Source organism: Lemur catta, chromosome 16 (assembly GCF_020740605.2).
Source record: "Lemur catta isolate mLemCat1 chromosome 16, mLemCat1.pri, whole genome shotgun sequence".
NCBI classification, from domain to species: Eukaryota; Metazoa; Chordata; class Mammalia; order Primates; family Lemuridae; genus Lemur; species Lemur catta.
Window position 1 is genome coordinate 35,286,310 of NC_059143.1, and position 15,026 is coordinate 35,301,335.

Sequence of the window (15,026 nt, forward strand, 5' to 3'; positions counted from 1 at the left end):
CTAGCCACAGGGCTGGTCCTCAGAGACACCTGCGGTGCTGAAGGGGCACGGACCACTCAGCCCAGATGGAACTGCAGGCTGGAAGGACGGCCCCATTCCACAGACAGGGAGGCTAAGGCCCAGGGGCAGGTAGGTAGAGGTAAAGGCCATGGATCCTTAGTTTTAGCTTGGTGAAATTAAGACAGGGAGCGATCATTTTGGTGTATTTTATAGTCTTTGGGCCCCGTCACAGTCCTATGCCTCACTTGTCACATTCTGGTTAAGGACACCTTTGCAACTGCCTTGACCACATCGGTATCTGCTGTCCACACTCTGGCCCTCCCCTGCCCCCTCACCTGGTTCAACGAACCGAGCTCTAGAAGCCTCTCCTTGGCGGGCACCTCTTATCCAGCCTGCACTGCATCCTTAAGAGGCCCGATCTTCAGGGAGCTAATTACCTAATTAGTGCATCAAGAGGAAAGCTTAAGTTACGAGGCTGGTAATAAGCAAAAACCATGAAACAATTGCGTTAGGCGGCTCCTTGCTGTCAGGCTTGCTGTCTACGTCAAATTATTAATTACGATTCTTAATCACTCCTTTTCCCCTCAGAACCCCTGAGATTTCATTCACTTCATCATTTGGTCTTCCTAGACTTTGTGGTTCTGAGTGTCTTTCTTCTCCAGGGCAACGGGGAGAATTGCTACCTCTCGCCAAGCAGCCCAAACCTGACAGCTGCAGCCACCGGCCTGGCCACCAGGGCCAGACCCACCCGTGCCAGCTGGCCCTGCCATGGGAAGGCGTGTTCACAAACGAGGGCCCAGGATGAAGAGGTGACCGGAACCACGTCCTGGGGGCGAGGCACGGTAGAGCTGTTAGCAGTCTGCCAGGGCGGTCAGAGGAGAAATGAGGCTTATTCCTTTGCTCCAGTGGACAGAACTGCGATCAATGACTAGGTTATATGGAGGTTCAATTTTGGTTTTGACAAATAACTTTCTAACAATTAGAGCCGTGCCAAGGACGGCCTGAACTGTCTGGGGGGCAAACCAGGCTCCAGTTGCTGGACACATCCTGGCAGCTGCTGCATCACCAGCCACGGAGGTGCGAGAAGATTCCTCCCTCTTCTGTGCCCCTTTCCTCGGGGTACTTATTGTGGGTTTCTGGGTCTGTCTGTCTCCCCCACCCCCACAAAAACTGTGCCTGATTCGTGCCTGTGTCCCCAGCACCTCTCACAGACCCTAGAATGGGTGGTCGAGCAAGGGTTGTTGATTTGAGTTGGAATAAAAAACGAGCCTAAATTCAACAAATTATAATAGTTCCACATGCATATGAAATGGAATGTTTGGATTAGGGAAAATGTCAGCAGGGACTTAGTTTTTATGCTTTAATTTTTTCTAAGGAGTGGTATAAATTCATGTAATATTTGTGAAATGAACAATGAATTTCAAAATTAAAAAGTCAATATATGAACCTTTGCAAGATGGCATTTTTTTCCCTTTTCTCAATATTTGGTAACCCAAGGTGAGCTACTCCTCAGGCTGTTCTGACCCTGTCCCGATTGTCCAGAGGAGGAAGGCAGAAGCGAGAGGACAGGAGCCCTGGGTGGGGTCGGCAGGAGGGAGCTCTAGTCTCACCTTGGAGGGGAGAGATGTGATGAGGTGGCCCCAGAGGCAGCTTAGCCAAGCCACTGACCTGTAGCTGGGGCCTGCTTGTGGCCGGGTACCTATGTGCATTCATTGTTACAGACCAACCTCACCCAAACAGAAACTAAAACATCTATACATCTCTATATATCCATTCATATGAAACTAAGGCATAGCCAGTCAGGAAAAAAAGAAAAAGAGGAAATGAAAACACATATTTTTTGGTAGGCAAGTTAGCAGTTTAGGACCCTAAAATTATTATTAATATGTATATTCTCTTTGAGCCAGCAATTCTACTTCTCATTGTTCATCCTAATAGTTAACTATGTGCAATGGTTTTGCCACATAATATTAATCTCAGTGTTGTTATACTCCGAAAAAAAATTTTAAATGTCCAACAAAAAGGGATATTGGTTAAATAAAGTATGAGATTGCACATTTATACAAGGAAATGACTTGCAGCCATTAAAATAATATAGACAAGTATTTTACTGACATGGAAATATGCTATGTTGTGACATGTACAGTGTGTACAAAATGATCCCAATTTGTTTAATAAAATATACATCCATAGAAAAACACCTGGAGTAATACATATATAGCTATAGTACTAACACTCAGTGGGAAAATTATAGTAGCTCAATTTTCTTCTCTTATGTATCTCTTCCTCCCTCCCTCCCTCCCTCTCTCCCTTCCTTCCTTCCTTCCTTCCTGCCTCTGGATATGGATATGTGGATATATGTTACTTTTATAATTTTTAAAACATTTAAAATTATGTATGCTCTTTCTAGGAAAGGCAGATCATTATAGATGGTTGAGAAAAAGTGTTTACAAGGTCTATGTACAGTAAATCTATCGTGTGTGTTTGTATACACTGAGAGAACAAGTGAAGAAAACACTAAGAATCCCTAACAAAGGATTAAGGATAGCATTGCTAGGCAGTGGGATTATTTCTTCCTCTTCTTGTTGTTTTGATTCTTTCTTTATAGAAGGTGCATTTTAATAAGAATTTAAACATAATAACTGTGTGGTCTCTCAAATGCTTGGTGGTTAAAGTGGACCCCGTGCTTTAGGGAAAAGTAACAGAGGGTCGTCCCTACAGATGCCACGAGGCTCATGTGTATGGAGTGCCTGACTCTGAGTGCCCGTCACAGGAAAATCTGCCCACACAAAACCAGTAAGTCGACAAGTGATACTCCTTGAGCTGTCCTTGAGAGTGTCCTTCCTGTCGTCTTAGGAATGAGCATTTTGTTGTGGACAGGAGCGTGACAAAGGGGAAAGTCTCTGGACCTGCTGGCCAGTAGATTCATCTGTAGCACCAACTAACCGCAGTAACCCCCCTAAGCCTCAGTGGCCGCATCTGCTAAGTGGAGGTAATACTGCCAGGTCTGCCTTTCTTCTTAGGGTTGTGGACGAACATGAAAAGGCGAAACTCCCCCAGACACAGGGAGAACCAGCACGGTTAGCTATAGGGAAAGCTGAAGAAGAGGCAGGGAAGATAAGCTCAAAAAACTAACTGGGACTGACCTGTCTCTGAGCCAGCTTGGGATGGAGCCCTCCCTGGGACTCCCTTTTTCTGAAGGGCTGGCAAGAGGGAAGGGGGCAGGAGACGCCCCAGCTGGCCCAGGCCACTTGCCCTCATTTGGGGCTACCTACTGGCCTAAGGTGTGGCCATTTTCATTTGGCTCAAAGTCAAGGGGAAAGCCAAGAAAATCCACAGGTCTAATGTTTCTTCCACGGTCTTAGTAATAAAACAAGTGCACAGGATGAACTCATCCTCAACCCCAGCCCTCAACACAGATTCCATCTCAAGGAGCTTTTTGGCTGGTGGTGGAGTCAGCCCAATGGCAGCTGTATCAGTAACGACAGCCCTGCCTGCTCCCTGTGCGGGGACACTACAGGAAGCAGGCTGCCACCTTTGCACGTGGTGGCTGTGAAAACACGGCTGGACCAGGACCCTGGGACCCACTGTGAGATCACAGCCCAGTCCCCCTTCGCGCTGGGTCTCCGTGTACTTGTCTGTAACGTGAGGAGGGTGTTGTCCCATGAAACGCCCTTTCCACCTTGGAGGTCCTGGGCTCACTTGGTGATCCAGAGGCAGGACTTGTGTCCTTGACAGAGTCATCATAAGTCTGGGTATGGACCAAATTTGCAGATGCTGCAGTAAGGACTCTCTAATTCTTTCCTATCTCCCACAGCACTTAGCGTACTCCTGGGGACCGGAGGCAAAAGCTATGACCTGAGATTGGCCTTCATTTTCACCTCCCTGAAGGTTCCAGCAGGGTTAGAGCTGTGAATCTAGCCAGCTGCCGCCTCTACTCCAAGGGCCCAACAGCCAAAGAAACCACACGTATATTTCAAGCAAAACTGGATATTCCAGAACATACCAGTCTCTTCCTGAACAAAGCAAGTTTTCTATTCTCTATAAACCATGTGACTTTCCTATCATAATTTGAACTTTAGATGCTTCAAAACGAAGCCAGTGTCTCAGAAGCGGGACAGACTGGAGTCCACAGCCGAGGTCGGCAGAGGGAGGGGAATGGAACGGGATGAGTGAATGCATGCAGAGCTGAGACAAGAGAAGGCCCCTCCAGCCTTGGGTGGCTCAGAGGGTCACTTAAGCTCACTATCTCGGTTTCTGCCACACTGAGAGGCAGCTTGCCACAGAGGTCAGGAGCACGGGTGTTAGAGATAGCCTTCAGGGGTTCAAATCCCAGCTTGGCCATTTTCCTGCTACGTGACCTCAGGCAAGTTACTTGACCTCTCCGGCCTCACTTTCTTATCTATAGAATGGGACTAATAAACAGCCCCTTACCAGATGGTTGTGAAGTTTCAGTTAAGTTAATACAAACGAAGCACTTAAAACAGTGCCTGGACCACCCCATGCCCCGAGTCAGAGAGAGCTTTTGCTCCTGTACAACAAAACACTCCTTCCATCTCACAGAACATTCCTCTGGAGATGAGCCTTTATGGCGTCTAATGGGCTACTCAAGTGGAACGAATCTTTAGTAAAACACACCAGACTGCTCTCCAGAAAAGCGGTGCCAGTTTATATTCCTTCCAGAAGACATGGGTGGCAATATCCATCTCCCTGCACCTTCCTTGCCAGCCTTGGCTACTCTAATTTTTTACAAAGCTTCATGAAATCAATGAGTTTTTAAAAAAGGTACCTTGGAGCTTTAACTTGAATATTTTCACTAGTAATGAGGTTCACCTTTTCTCACATGTGAACTGGTCGTTTGCCACATGTGATACTGTATTTGTGGCTGTCGCTTCCACTCTCCCCTTTTGTACCACTGAGATGTAGGCTTGTCTTTTAAGGCCATGGAAGCTCCTTTTATAGATTAATAGGTTAATATAGTAACTTTTTTGGACATATATATTATCAATACATACGTATGTTTTAAAACTTTTTAAAAGTAAAAAGTTCATTAAAAAAACCTAAAATATCAACTTGATTTTCCTTTTCTACATTTTATCTTAAGAAAATAGTCAGAGTTTCTCAGCCAGAATGTCCACTCTAGTGCTATTTATATCAGGGAAATAGGAAACTACCCAAATATATAGCTGTCACGGTACATTAACGTGAGTGAATAGTATGCAGCCATTGAAATGAGATTTTCTATCAATGATTAGCAAATCCTCACAGATAAACTGCTAAGTGATAAAAGCAGCTAATGTCCAGAATAATCTCAAATTTGTAAAGTAAAAAAAAAAAAAAAACACATATTTTTTGCAAAGTTGCAAGAAGATACACCAAAATATTAATAGTGCCAATTGGAATTATTTCTGAGTGGTAGAATTACTGATGCATTAATTTTCTTTTACTTTTCTGATTTTCTAAAACAAATTATTGTATAACTAAAAAAAGATTTACTTTTATCGCATCAGTCTCTCAAACATCAGGATGCATCAGAATCACCTAGACTTCTCGTTACAACACACTCACTGCATCCCACCCACAAAGTGTCTGATGCAGCAGGTCCCCGGTGGGGCCCGGGAGTCAGCATTTCTAACCACCTCCCACGATGCTGCTGGCTCAGGGGACACATCCTGGGAACCTCAGCTCTGCACCAAAGCATAGTTTTTCTCCCATTATGTTGTTTTCATCTAGGTTGTTGGGATGGAAAGCACTGGCGCCCGATTCTCTTAATCTCTGAAGATTGATGAATCGTTTCTACCAGGTGAGAAGCTGGAACATCACCACAGCCCCACGTGGGCAAGTCCTCATTCCTACAGCCAGCCCCACATTCATGGAAGACCCGAGTTCCACGCATTCCTTTCCTGAAACCACTGGGCACCTCCCTTTTTCATTTTCCAACTGAGTGAACTTTGGGGGATGGGGCATTTCCCATTTGTATTTATCTCTACATTTTGAATTAACTTTCATGTGTAACAGGAGGGTCCTCCCAGCCTCCTGTGGCCCGAGGCACCTTGCTTGGGTCCGTCTTAGGTGCCCAGTAAAGGAGTGTTGGTTTGATTTGTAATAGGCAGGGAGGACACGGTGAGGAGGAGATTGGCTGGGCCCCACCCGCATGCAGCTTGCATTCCAGTGGGAAGACAGACAGACAATAACGACGTACAAACATAAACAGTGATCTCATCGATGGGGATGAGCCAGCCCTCTGAAGAAAATAAAATAGAGGAATAAAACTGTAGGTGACTTGGGGTGGGAGGTACTCCTTTAGTTGGGGGCTCGGAGAAGGCCTTCTGAGTCTGGAGTGTATTGGCCTAAGTGAGATCAAAGGGACAGGTTGGACAGGCTGCAGAGGGCCCCTTAGGCATGCATGTCGCAATCGGTCACATGCACACAGCCAGGGATTTTAATTCCGTAGGTCTGATGTGGTCTGAGATGCTGCATGTCCTACAAGCTTCCAGCTGGAGTCCAAGCTGCTGGTCCCCAGGGACCACCCTCTGCATAGCAAGACCTGAGCCGCGGTAAGGAATTTGAGATTCCATCTAATTACAACAGGGAACCATCGAGGAGTTTGGAGCAGCAGAGTGACAGATCCTACTTATGTTTTAGAAGGTGATTCTGGGGGAATGAGTGTACGGGAAGGCTCCGAGCAGACCAGGGAGACAGGAAGGGGTTCAGGTGGGAGCCGAGGGTGCTGGACTGTGGCAGGAGAAGTGGTCGGGTCCAGGATGGATGCTGGGACTAGAGTTGGCAGGACAGGTTTAGGATTGGACACTGGGGCAGGAGGGAAAGGGGAGAGCAAAGGGATTCTTATCTGTCAATCAGCAGGTAGGTCTGCACAACCCCAAACAAGGGGCAGGACGATGCTGAGCCCACCCTCACATCAACCCATCTGGATGCACCTGCAAACGAGACACAGGGCTCCTTTGGCGTCACGCACCCGAGCTGAGCTCCAGCCTTCCATCCCCTGCCTGGGGAGGGTGCTGGCAAGGAGGCGGTATGTTTCACACTTACTTCCCTGGAGCACCAGCCCTGAAAGGAGCATGGCCGCAGGAGGTAGATGGACTTTGGGGGAACCAGGAGAATAAGTGGGTACCTCAGGCGTCTCTGCCAGGACTCTGGATGGGCACAGCTCCCCCACTCCCTGAGCTGCTCCCTGGTCTCGGGGAAGGCAGACACTTCTTACACCCACTCCTGTACTCCCTGTGGAGCCATGCCCATCAGAACTGCTCTTCTGTCTTCTCCAGATGAAAGACAGCTGTCCCTCAAAGACAGAGACCAGCCCATGAGCCGGGCCATGGCCCAGGAAGGGGTGGGAGGAAGAGGAGGTGAGCCACCCAGCTGGTGCAAAACCATTGCACAAGCGACTCTCAGGCATCTTGTGTTTGTATCTTCACAGTTAGCCTGTGTCCCTCTGCTGTCATCAGAGTCCAGGCACAAGAGCCTTCCCAGCTGTACCTTCTTGTGTATCTTGAACCTTCTACAACTCTTCTTTTTAAGGTTGGCTAATACTCATTTTTTAAAAAAATTATGCTTATTGCACCACAACATGAAAGGACAATTTAAGAGATGCACACACTAGAACTCCCCCAGCACCCTCCCCTGTAGTACACTTGTTTCCACTTCTCAGCTCTCTGAGCCTGGGTTAGACGCCTCCCATTCATACACACTTGCAGTATCAGTGGCTCCAGTAAGGTGTCTCCCTAGTGGCCCTGGGACTCTGGATTTAGCTGTGCGTGGAACTGATGGAGAGTAACTCGCATGGAGGCTTTTGGATTGAATGAAAGAGCTTGGTCTGCAGGGCTGGGCACTGGTAGGAGAGAGACAGCAAGTGCAATGGGGTGAGCCCTCACCTGGCCCGAGAGGCAGGTTTGCATCCATCAAATAAGGGCTTAGGGGAGAGGCTGGGGACTGCGGGTCACCTGGCCCTGATGACAAAGAAGGTAGAGAGAGAGGGTGAAGGCTGTGCCGGGCACAGGGTGGCTCTGGCATCCTGAGGGCTCAGGGCAGGGCCGGGGAGGTGGTGTTCTCACCGAGCAGCAGCAGAGACCCGCGGGTGTAGAGGCTGCGGCGTTAAAGTCTGAGCTGACCTGTGCCTGGGGCCCAGTGAGATGCCGTGGTCCTTGGTGACTCGCAGCCATGACGGATGTTCCCTGCAGGTGCAGGGCGGAGGTGTGGGCTCCTGCAGGTGGGCCAGCTGAGCCTACAGCCATCTGGTCTGGGTCTTGATGTCGCTGTGACCAAGCCTATCTCAGAGGCCATGGAAACTGAAATCTACTCGGAGCGACAATGATGCCAGCACAGCCCAGTGGAGGCACAGAGGTGTGGGCAGCACAATTTTTATTGTTTCTTCTTCATTTAACAGTTCTTCTTAAACCCAGTTCCATGCTGCTACACAATGTCTGGATTTGCCCTTTTAACGGTGTACAATATCCAACTGGGTGGATGGTCAACCATTGATATTACCGTTCTGCATTTGGCCACAGTGATTGTTTCTCTCTGTTGTTATAAACATGTAGTTGTTTTATCTTTCCTTTGTAGGCACGTAGCTGCTGGAGTGGGGTGTGTGGGAGCTGGAGGGCAGAGACTGTATATGCCACCCTGCCCACGTGCAAGCTCCCCGTGTAAGGGGCCTCTGAGCAAGTGGCACCAGTAAACCCACAGTGCCACTTGGTTGCAGCCGAGGCCCGCAGGGCTGGGATCACAGGGATTAGGCTGACTTCACATGTTACAACATGTTCCAGTGAATATCTGAAACGGGCATCAAAGTACAAGGAGTGGAGTTGGGGGGGCTGGGGGCCGGGGGGCTTCTGAGTGAGAGGAGAGAACAAGGGGTTAAATGAACACGAGCAAGCTTCCCTGGGTTGGTGGTGGGGTGGGGTGTTCCAGGACCCTATCCAGCTACACTTACAGTCCACCCCAGGAGAAGAAGAGCTGCCCACACCTGTGCCCCACGGCACCGTGCCAGCATCATTGCAGGTGTTCAGGAACCGCACGCATGAATGACAGTTCTGCTGGGAGCAGCTTACGTACCACACACACACTGACCCACCCCCCACAAGAAAGTCGGAATATTCCCTCCCGGACCCTGACTCCCTGCAGGAGGGGGTGTGGATCCATGGGGCTCTGTCTGGAGCGGGCTGACACCCTGGGCTTTAGTATCTCCCTCCTGGCAGCTGCGGGTGCCTGGGTGATCTGCCCCAGGCACAGAGGGCTAGCAAGCCTGATGCCACGGCTGCACCTCCACGTGGATCACGGATTGCTTTGTGATCACCTACCGAGTGCTCAGCTCCATGCTGGGAGCTGAAAGGGGGACAGAGAAAGCAGTATAGCGTATACTTCCTACCTGTAGGAAGATTACAGACTAATGAGAAAAATGAACCATATACAGGCTGTGGAGGGCACAGAGATGAGCCCCCCGGCTGGTGGCCCCAGCTGCTGGGGACGATGCCAGCCCAGGACAGCCCCATTGTTAGGTAGGGATCAAATCTGCAGGTGGTAGGCGCCTAGGAGTGGACAAGGGGGGGGGACAAATCAGGGGAAGGGACTGCAGGAAAAATGCAGAATACTCACTAATCATTTGCTAATATCCCACACCTCCTGTAAGCCCTCCTACGGACCAGGCCAATAGAAGGAAACCACCCGGGAGCCATCAACGTCTTCCTCCACTCCTGGAGGCTGACCCGTTCCTCTCTCTAGAACATATTTTCCCTTTGGGTAGCTTCCTTCCTTACTTTCACTTTGCATAGTTTCTTTTCTGTAATAAACGGTTTGTGTGGGACTGCTTTGTATCTGTGACCACTCCGTCATCGGCTCAACTCGGTACCAGTACTCACTCTCCACACCGGGAACCGAGGACCAGCGAACACTGAGACAGACCTGACACCATCAGGGCTGCCCCAGCGGCAGACACCTGCCCGGCCCAAAGTCATGCTTTGCAGGGACTGCCCACGTTCAATGACTCCTCGAGGCATCGGAGGCCTGGGACAAACCTGAGGGGGCCATTTCCGCTCTGGGGGTCCCTGCGGGGTTGGCTGAAGTGACAGGGCTGGCAGCATTGCAGCATCTGTGCCCTCCCTCTGCCTCTCGCAGGAGTTGATCCCTCGGGCACTGCTAACAAACACCCTGCGCACTAAACTGCTTCCTAGTCGGCTGCTCAGGGAACTCAGCCCAGAGAAACAGGAGCTACAATACTGAGAAACAATTCACACAGTAACATTCAGGGTTAGTTTTGTAGTTCCAACGCTAAGCACTATGAGAAAGGTGAATATAGAAATAAGTGCTGCAAGATGTACGCTCAAAATACAGCTCTCCTTAGAAACGATCATGTATGTTTTTATTAATGGATTTGTCAAACCCAAACGCATGCATACCGCAGTGTTGTTTATTAGCACGAAGAGTTGTTTCTCTTGTATTTTATGCATGATGCTCAGCTCTGAGGTCCCTGATAGACAGGAGGTGATGTAGCCTGGGGACAGTGAGATGGTTTCTTTCCTGCAGGGGCTCAGCCAGCCAGGAAAAATGCCAATTAAGGCCAAGCTGTCTGTGAGGAATCATTTCAGTTGTCACGTTAACCCCGCGACCTGGGGATCACAGGCTGGGTACTATCTCCCCAACTCTCCCGGCAGGCTGGGCCCCTTTAATTGGCATCTGTTACTTTGGGACATGGTGACCTCTACCTAGAAATGTCGGGTTCTCTGGGCCTGTTGAAAAAGCAGAGCAAAGCCGCAGTCTGTCTGCCTGGCTGCAACCCTCGGGCAAGCCTGGGATGGGGGCAGGTGGACACTGGGTAGCACATACCTTTACCAGAAGCCAGAAGCCAACAGCACATGCTGGAATAGCATCTGCGCCACAGCCCCTAGAGCCAGACAAAATGCTACCAACCACCTTTGAGAACCATGGTATTTGGTTGCCAATTACCTCTTTCAGATGCTCTTGCCACTGAATTACTGTTTATCACATTATTGATTAAACTAATCGTGCCTACAGAGGAGCCGGCTGGGGTAGAGGTGGGGTGAGTCTGCATGTGACCCCTGCTGTCTTGGCTTGTGGGAAGATCACAGGGTCTGCAGGCACAGTGACACAGGGGCTTGGGGCTGGTGGCTGGAGATGGTCCCAGGACCTTGGGGTGTGGGCTGGGCACTCACCCTCAGCTGGCTGAGACCCGGGAATGCTGGCAAGACGCTGGCTGGCACTTTCGGTTTGGTATCTGTGAAGTACTGTCTGAGCCAGCCCCGGGGGGCTCCTGTCCCTCCAAGAGCAGGGGTGGCTGAGAAAGCAGGACAGCAAAGACACCTTTTGGGAAGTGGAGAGGAAGAGTTTGAACACTGGTTAGGAGAAAGCCCCTCTGCTCTGAGAACAGCAACAGTGGCCAGTCTGGGGCCAACCAGGATGGAGTCCGGGGCCAGGTCAAGGCAGGAGCAGTGACTGCTGAGCCACACCGTCAGCTTTCGTCAGCGGTGGCAGGACAAATGCCAGAGTCATGAGCAGAATGCGGGGGGCCACCGGGAAGGGAGGGCTGAGATGTGCTGCATGGAGCTCTGAGTCAAAAACTATTTTCAAAATTGCAGCTACAGTGTGCTGGATACATTGCATAACTTATCTTTTGAATCATCTCATCGGCGCAGCGGGCAGCTATGATTATCCCACCGTCCAGAAAAATAACCCGAGGCTCAGAGGTCCTGAGAAGTCCCCAGTGATGCAGGTGGAAAGTGGATGAGTTGAGACTGGAACTCAGGTCCACGTGGATTCTTCCCCAATAAGAGCCTCCTGCAGTGGAAGCTGGGGAAGGGATCTCTCTCCTGAGTGGAACTCAGGATGAGACGGTGTCCTGAGGAAGAAGGCTGCCCAGCCCTGCAAGGCGTGTCTCCCTCTGGCTGCCTTACAGGGAGCCCCCTCAGTAGGGTGCAGTGACAGCCCCCTGCGCCACGGTGTAAACCACCATTCGAAAGCCACCTGTTTTAGGATTCTGCCAGATCACAGCAGGCTGGGAAGGATAGCGGGGGTGCCAGCCATAACGCTATGGCAGCTGAAAGGCAGTCAAGCACGGTGGCAGGAGTGTGGTCTTGGAGGTCAGGCGGACCCATGTTCTGGGCCTGCCAACCACAGGGGAAGAACTTTTAGACCAGGAGGGCTCCGAGGCCCTAACATTGTCTGCCTTGCTCCTCGTTAGGTGGTTCCAATGGACTGGTGAGCCAGGACAGCAGCCCTGCCTGGGCAACCCCAGTAGATACTGTCCAGCACTCGCCCTCTGGCGCGGTACGGTAGCCAGCTGTGCATTCTAAGAACGTGTGACATCCGCTAACTCCCTCTCTGGGGTGCTTTGGGCAAGTGATCCTGGAAGGCCCCTGCCACAAGAAGGGGAGCCATGCCGGCAGCAGGGCCACTGCGACGACACGGAGCACGATGCAGTGAGACTTCTGGGGAGGGCGGCACCTTTGGCTGGGACTGTTCTTTGGTGAGACGTCATTTTTTATACCATTTGATCTCTTCAGAGCGTATCATTTCAAAGTTTGCATACTGGTGTTTTCTATTTCCTTTATTACCTCTCATGCTGATTTCCCCCTGTTCTGATTTAGTCCCTGGTCATAATTACTTTGAAAAATCCATTCTAAGATAATTCTTCACTATCATTGCTAAATGATTTAGTCTAAGAGCAAGCCAGGATTTTGTCACAGATGGGAGGTCTGAGGCGTTTCTTATTAAACACACCAGAATACCTTATCTTTAGCAAACCCCCTGACACCCTGGGGCTTGAAGACAGCCTGGGTGCTGCTCCCCTCTGTGGATGTCAGAGCAGGGCTCTGAGCCCAGCCCTAGACAGTGAGACCACCAGTGGCTCCTGAATCCAATCACCCGGAACTGACTATAGACTCGAGCCTGCCCTGCCTTCCACAGTGTGCTGCTTGCTTATTTCCAAAATTCCAGGCCATGCCAGCCCCCAGGGGAGATGCTCTCATTAGCTTCCTGTTACCTGGGGACACCTGCTTGGAATGGGCCACTGTAATGAATCACCATTCATCTTGTGAGTTACATGTGACAATTACGTTGCTTTGGGCTCCATCAATCCTTCTGAGAGCGGATGCGTCCTGGGAGAAAAGGAGGAAGAGCAGAGCTCCACGCTGAGTTTGTAGAGTTCTTCAACCTGGTAGGAGCCAGCCTCAAGGGGCCCCTCCTGGGGCTGAGCATTTTCGAGGAGGCTCTAAAGCCTTGCTAGCCCCAGGAAACGGAGAAGGTGACTTCTACCTTCCTGCCTGGGCAAAGGTCAGAGTGACCACCTGCAGCCTTAGGGCAGGGAAGAAGGGGGAGTGAGAGAAAAAGAAAGATATGGGAGAGGAAGGAAGAAAGGGACAGGGGAGAGAGAACCTTCCAGGTTCAAGGGCAAGAGCAGTACGTGTGACCCAATGAAGGTCTCGTCCAAATGGTGCAGGCCACCACCTACACAGCTCATGCAACAGGCCAGGCACTGATGGGGGCCACATCAACCCCATCAGTCAACCCTTTGAGGCTTCATCCCCATTTTGCAAATGGGAATACTGCAGCACAGAGAGGTTAAGTAACTAGCCCAAGGCCACAGAGCCTGTAGGCGATGAAGCTGGGACTTGAACGAGGCCCTGATTCCAGACGCTGTGCCATGCTGCTTTGCCATCAGCCCCAACTCCGAGCACCTCCCTGAAGCCTCCCCTGAGCCCTCAGCCCAGACCTCATCCCCTGCTCTGAGTCTGAACAGCACCATCCTTCTGTTGCACTCAGCTGAGTGTCGTGCTTGAGTCTATAGAATCTTGCCTCATTTTCAAGTTCTGGTCTCACGGGGCTAAGTGGATGGCAACCCTTTAGATCTGCACAGTGTGGTGTCCTGTTGGGGGCAGCAGGGTTCTGCACACAGTAGGTGCTGCCTCATCCCTGCTGAGGAGCCGCTGCTGCGACAGCCTCCACTGGCTGTGGGGAGGGCCCCGCGGGCCAGCGTTCCTCCTCCCAGGCCCCATCTGGCCTCTCCCCGGCTCCCCCACGTGAGGCTTGCCCGCCTTTCATCCCAGCGTGGGCCCTGGGGCTGGCCGACGCTCAGCCCCTCTCCTCTGCCTGGGTCTGCAAAGAGTTCACCACCGTGTTATTGGAAAAGCGTCCAAGAGCTGGAGGCCAGGTTCACTCAGAGGGTGCACCACGGGAGTGGGAGAGGAGGGAGGGGAGGGAACGCGTAAGGAAGCTGCCCCCTCAGCGGGGAGCAGCGGCCAGAGAGGGGAGGGAGAACAAGCAGTGGATTTGAGAACCCCACAGCTGTGAGTCCATGAGGGCCGGCCAGAGGCCGCCTGCCCAGCCGAGGGGCCCACCTCCCGAGGGCCTGGGCTATCTGGGTACCCCTTAATCTCCATCTTTGTGTTCTCTCAATTTGCTCCCCAGCCTTCCCGGGATCACACCTGGTGTTACGTTGCAGAGACCCATGGGCCTACAGGGAGGGAAGTCACTCTTGCATGCCCAAACATCAGCCTCTGGTCTGTCCGCCCTGGGCCTGTCAGAAGGCTGGTCCCCCCTGCAGTGCATACCCGCACTCTGGCTGTGCATCCGCCTCTCATCCCAGCCACCCCCAGGGCTGATCCCACACAGGCCTCACAGGAGCCAGCAGAGCCATCACATGATTACAGTGGGCGAGGAGGTCCCCTTTCCCACATGAACACTGGCCCCGCACATGGCCCAGAGTTCCTGACGTGGCTTCCTCCTTGTGCCTGAGTCCCATCAATGGAACTGTGTGCGGGTAAAGCTGCCTCTTCCAAGTGCAGATGCCCTGAGAAGGGGCAATGTGGGAGCTGGTGTCTCTTCCATGGCTTAATGTGAATCCGTGTGAAGAACTGGCTTTTCCTAATAACTAGGCCAGATCGTCTGAACCAAGGGGTGCAGTGAGGGTTCTGAAGGAGTACTAAGAGCTTAGATGGGGTGATTTTGGATGGGTGGACCCCAGTGGGTGGGTGGAGGAATTTGAGCAGTGTAGGAAAAGC

General features: G+C 51.2%; 1 protein-coding gene and 1 long non-coding RNA gene across 2 annotated transcripts in view; one reads left to right on the top strand and one right to left on the bottom strand.

Moving 5' to 3' along the window:
* Positions 1–15,026, bottom strand: part of ZBTB7C (zinc finger and BTB domain containing 7C) — a 91,876-nt gene that overhangs the window by 68,777 nt on the left and 8,073 nt on the right. The gene's annotated exons all lie outside the window — the stretch shown is intronic.
* On the top strand, positions 6,465–8,416 carry LOC123621764. The gene is made up of 4 exons (XR_006729232.1): positions 6,465–6,557; positions 6,862–7,033; positions 7,436–7,536; positions 8,196–8,416. It is a non-coding gene; the product is annotated as an uncharacterized LOC123621764 (long non-coding RNA).